A 6335-nucleotide genomic window follows, 5' to 3' on the forward strand; every position below is an offset into this window, starting at 1 on the left:
ATATATATTACAAAGATACGTATATAAGTCTGACAAACAGCCTGACAGGATACCTTGGAACATTAAATTAAACTGGATTTCCACCATTACGCGGTCCAAACGTCACTGAGATGATGAAACTAGTGGACGTTAGCTAGCGCAATGCATTCAACAAAGTTGATAGATTTAAATTTACCCTTTTAGCTTTTAGCTTTTACAGAAGGTGATCAATTTCATATATTAACCGGGAAAAGGTGATTTTACGGAGATGCTTTGAAGTTTTAGAGACTACGCTCCTGCATCCTTTCCCGGGTTGAATAAGCCAATTGAGTGAGCTAATCTTTTCATATGTAAGATGCGCAACTAACTAACGGCAGGGTGTGTTCTGGACTGCGCGTTTTGTTTAAAACACTATCTACAATAACACTTTAAAATGCTCATCGATTTTAGAAAAATATCAATAATGTGTAAGGGGCGAAAGTTGTCATCATCTACAAAAACACTTTAAATTTCCTAACGATTTTAGAAAAATATCAGGAAAAGAAAAATCAATAAGGCATAAGGAGCGAAAGTTGTCAATGGTGGATGATAGATGGTGAGGGGAGAGAAGAAGGGTTTTTTGCATAAACACGTATTTTTTTTAAACAACTATAATAAATTACACTAAAGTATATTTTATGCAAACACTTAAAATACACATCAATGAAGTGAATTCGATATTTAATTGTCTTGCCATATGGCAGTTTTCACGTGAAAAAAAAAAAACACAAGGGATAGAGAAAAAAAATTTAGAAATATGATTTAATGCCTAAAATTCCAAATCCAATTGTTTTGGCTTTTCTTCGTTAATTTGACATCCAAATCTCTACTCCAAGTGCTTGAAGTTCTTACTGAGCGTTAGATTTGCTTATTTATTTTCTTTAATTTCATCGGTGGATCATATCGACCGTGGAGAAGATCAAAGAGTTGCAGCTTAAATGTGTCGTTCACAAACCCAAGTTACTTCATGTGGTTAGTAGCCCAATTTATAAACTATCGTTCACAGTAATGACCCAAAATACTGTGTTGACGAGGTGGGAGGTTTCTACAAAGCCTTACCTTGATCTGCTCTCAGGCCCAAGTTCACATTTCATTAGGCTCTGAGAAATTTCGTTCTTTTGGACCACAAACAAAAGCACAGTTTTGATCCACAACTTCTAGTCACACTCGAACTTGCGAAACGTTGTACATGAAACACGTCACGCCCTAAATTTTTTTTTTTTCACTTAAGATATTCCAGGCTTTCGACTAGATTAATCTAAGACTGTATACAATTTTATCCCAAAAATACACATCGAGATAGCACATGAGAGTCGATAACACACGAAAGTTAATGACAGAACCTGCTGATAACTACCACGCTACTTAACTAGTAGGACTACTTATGGGATGCTGTCGCACCCTATTCAAACTAGATGATATATACTACAGTGTTACCTGATCGAAGTGAACAAAATTCTACAAATATGTTATAAAACCACAAAAAAAGTCACGAGGAGCAAGGAATTTGGAATGTATATAACATCTCGCATTGTTTGAATTCTACCGTACGTCAATGCAAGGACTGTATTACTGAACAACTTACAAGAAATGTATGAATAATTTATAATTTCAGAAGCGTATCTAATTTATGATAATGATCGATATTGAACCCATGTAAATTTTGTTCTATCAGGAAAAAAAAGATCTTTAGAGTTGGCGGCCCAGGAAGAACAATTCGTTGGTCGTAGGCAAAGGGGCCGTGGAGTTGTTGCACTTGACTGCCGATTCCTATGTGGGGCTGAGCAAGCTCCCACAACAAATCCCATCACCAACAAAGGCTGAAATGAAGGTGAAGTGTCAATTACGCTTGCACTAACTGTCAAAAAGTTGCTTGACCTCAAATGGTTATTCGTCCAGCATCTTCGCTTCCCTCGGACACTTGTCAAGAAACAACCCTCATCATATTCGTGGTACTTTTGAATTATGTGATGTATACATTTTGGACCTTTCTACTGGATTTTTCTATAATGGAGATAGTACGGATGTCTCCAGCAAGGGAAAAGCTGGCCAGATGAAGCATCCATTGGCACCTGTCCAGCCACGGAAATCAAGGCTGCATGGAAACCGAAAGGAGAATTGCTGAGCCGGTGTTGTTGCAGGCGCACATGTTCCAGTTGGACTTCCACGTCAAACCAGATGGCGAGAAATCTTTGATGTTCCAGTTGGACGTTCACATCATTGCAAGCGTGGAAAGATGATTAATTTAAGAACGTTTACCAACGGAACACTAAATTGCAAGTGGCCCCTAAAAAGGGTGGCCAGTGAAAGGGGTAATTTCAGAAACATCCCCCAATATTTTTAACAATTTCTCTGAACTCCCTCTCCCTTAAAAATTAAACAATTACACATACCTCCCTTGGGATTGAAAAAGACAATTTAATTCTTAAATATTTTAATAAAATTCTCTTATATGATATACGTATATTTACAATGAGTTTCCAAATTATTTGTTAATTATTTTTCCTTCTTATTTGTTTTTGTTAATTTTTCATCAATAAAACTGTAGAACTGTCACTATTGTGTCTAATTTGTATTGTAACTAAATGTCGAATTAGAAAAAGTTTTTACAAGTTAATTTTATATGTAATTGAATATTTTTGTTTATTTTGTTTTGTATTTCTTTCTTTTTAATTGACAAAAATGAAAAAGATATGGGCCAAAATCACTATTAAATAATGATAATTCCATGACTTGAAAAATTAATAAACTCTAAATGAGTTGTCAACATATTTTTTTTAGTTTATAATTCTAAATCCATAATAAAATACCAGAAAAAAGTTTCTAATTAATCATAATAATAAAATTATTATAGTTGTTTATAAAATAGCAGATATGTACAGTTTCAAAATTTGGCACCTATTTCATATAATTATACTACATAATCTTATAATTGTATAGAAAAAAATTAAAACTCATTATACAACGGCATTTATGGGTATTCAAATAAATTTGGCCAAATCAATATTATTTTAATACATTGTTACTAAAAGTATTGAATTAATGGAGGTAAGCGTAATTTTTGAAATCTCATGTGTCAGAAACCTCAGGACTCATGAGATTTCAAAAATTACGCTTACCAGGAGAGGTTTCTGAAATCATCCCCAAATAAAAAACATAGTATAGATACAAGTAATTTGTAGCAGGTTTAGTATGTTCATGAATAACAACAAAAAAGATTGCCAGCGCAATCTTTTTTTTGCATAATGATTAATAATGAATTGATCCAAGGTGTAAATAATTGTATAATAATCTTTTGTTAAAGTATTCATAGTTGTATGAAGAAATAATTGCATTTGAAGTATTTATGTACCATAGTAGTCTTTAAAAACTTATGTATACAAAAATAGTGTGGTGCAATCATATCTGCTAAATACTACAATTCATACAATAGATGAAATGTATTCTCTAGGATGGTAATTAAATTTATGATGTGTGTGATTATATTGATCGACATCGGTATTCATTTTAAGTAGGAATAAAATGAAACATAGCATAGTGCATTTGTGCATTAGTGATGTAGTGGTATGTAACAAAGTTAATAAGTTAAGCAATATAAAAAGTGTTATTAATAAATGTACACGAAATTACTATGTACGATAATGCAAGTGTATTGAAAAAGGATAAATAAAATTAGAAGACAAGGATAAAAAGAATAACTCAAATGCATTAGGTGTGATAGAGGTTATTAGAAGAGACAAATTATAAATGAAATTAGTTGGAAGAGAGTTAGATGAAAAAATAAGTAAAACTCAAGTAGAACAAATTAGTTGTTATACACTCAAAGTTGATAATGTCTATATTGGCAGAGTATAAATAATGATTAATTCTTGAAATAATAATTATGGTATATATGTGTATTAATGTATGCGTGCATACATGTGTATATGTGTATCTATATCTATATGTATTCAGGAAGGAGTTTTTAGCAGAAACCCTCTCAATGACTTCTAAACTTCTCATTCTTTTTCCTAAAATTTTGTATTTATTTTAATACATAAAAAGTAGTGGGTTATAACCAACCCTATCACTAGACAAATTTAAATTTTAAAACTTTTCCACTATCTATTTCATAAACAGTTTGTTATTTATACTTTAAATCCTTTTTACTCCTTAATTAAAGACAAATCTCATTTGTAAGCTGTTTTAATACAATTTTACATTTTTATAATTAAGAAATACTTTAATTTTACATTTTTAGTATCAAGAAAAGGAATAAGTAGGAAAAGGACAAAAAAATTAAATATGAATAAATATAGAAGAGGCATTTTTGTCCTAAAACATAAAGGAGACAAGCAAAGTGTCAATTTATTGAGTTGAGGGGGTAAAATGCAACTAAATGTAAAGTTAAGGGGCTCCTATAACTGCTCCTACAAATCCTATAATCATGCTCACATTTTTCCCACATTTCCCCCACGTTTCCCACTCCACATTTCTAAAACAAAAACCGACAACTACTAAAATATTTAAAAAAATTTTAAAAAATTCTTTTAAATTTGCACACATATAAGGTGTGCCGTTCTCACCGGTATTAAATAGCATGTGTTAATAAATAACATATACTTTGTTATAGCATACCCTTTATGATCATTATTTTCCTAATAATGTAAGGTAAAAAAGATAAAAATAAATAAAGAATGTTTTAAAATGATTAAAATTAATATCTAGATAAAAATAGCAAAGAGAAGAAAATATTTGATTATATGAGAGAATGATGAAAAATATCAAGAAAAGGAGGAAGTAGGAAAAGGGCAAAAAAAATTAAATATTAATAAATATAAAAAAGGCATTTTTGTCCTAAAACATAAAGTAGACGGACAAAGTGTCCATTTATTGAGTTGAGGAGGTAAAGTGCAACTAAATATAAAGTTAAGGGGCTCCTATATATTACCGCTCCTACAAATCCTATAATCATGCTCACATTTTTCCCACATCTCCCCCACATTTCCCACTCCACATTTCTAAAACAAAAACCAACAACTACTAAAATATTTAAAAAATTTTAAAAAATTCTTTTAAATTTGCAAACATGTAAGGTGTGCCGTTCTCACCAGTATTAAATAGCATGTGTTCATAAATAACATATATTTTGTTATAGCATACCCTTTATGATCATTATTTTCCTAATAACGTAAGGTAAAAAAGATAAAAATAAATAAAGAATGTTTTAAAATGATTAAAATTAATATCTAGATAAAAATAGCAAAGAGAAGAAAGTATTTGATTATATGAGAGAATGATGAAAAAGGGCAAAAAAAAATTAAATATTAATAAATATAGAAGAGGCATTTTTGTTCTAAAACGTAAAGTAGACAGGCAAAGTGTCCATTTATTGAGTTAAGGGGTAAAGTGCAACTAAATGTGTTGGTACAATTTTTTAACCTTTTTTTATTTATCCTTTTATTTTTATTTTTTTCAATAATCTCAGCACTGTGCGTAGCACGGGCATTCATGCTAGTTTACTAGTAACGATGATGGAGTCGAACATTCCATATAGGCGCACTTTTGGCGAATATGAGAAGTGGGATTTACGGGCTGCAAGAAAGGTGTGATTAAAAGTAATAGGATGGAAGCAAAGAAGAGTTAAGTATTGTCACGTTTTTTTAGTGTAAGTGGCAGGTCTCGAACTTGAAAATAGGTCCATCCCACGTACAATCCAAATCATCCCTTTCTCTCTAAGTTTCATCTATAGTACAAGTTAAGGTGTCACGAACATTTCGAGTTCGGTTCATTTGAGTGACAAAAAAGATTGACTGTATAATAAATAAATCAAAGTTGAACACGATGTTAGGTTCATTTAATAGTCGAGACGAGCACGACCCTATTCACAAACTATTCGAATAGTTCATGAACACATATATAATGACAACGAATAAATGAATAGCAATATTAGTATATTTTTAAATATACGATATATATGTCTTGTTTGAATAAAAAAAGTAATTATACATGAAATGAATATTATTTAATTTGTTAAAAAAATAAGCATAATTATGAATTTATTCTAAATCACAAGTGATCTTTAAAATGCATAATTAAATAGTTTTCAAAATGAAATTGGAGTTAGAGCTGAAGCTTGAATTCGATTGATTTAATTTAAAAAATTGACAATGAATTTGAAGTGTAACATATATACAAATTATTGAAGGCAATTCGAGCAACATTTATAGGTCATTTAATATTCAATGAAGGACGAATAATGTTCATATAATATGTGAATAGATCTTGAACATCATGTAATTAGATGGAATTGGCTTGTGGAAAACATATTATACAAG

Source organism: Coffea arabica, chromosome 1e (genome assembly GCF_036785885.1).
Source record: "Coffea arabica cultivar ET-39 chromosome 1e, Coffea Arabica ET-39 HiFi, whole genome shotgun sequence".
Classification (NCBI taxonomy): Eukaryota; Viridiplantae; Streptophyta; class Magnoliopsida; order Gentianales; family Rubiaceae; genus Coffea; species Coffea arabica.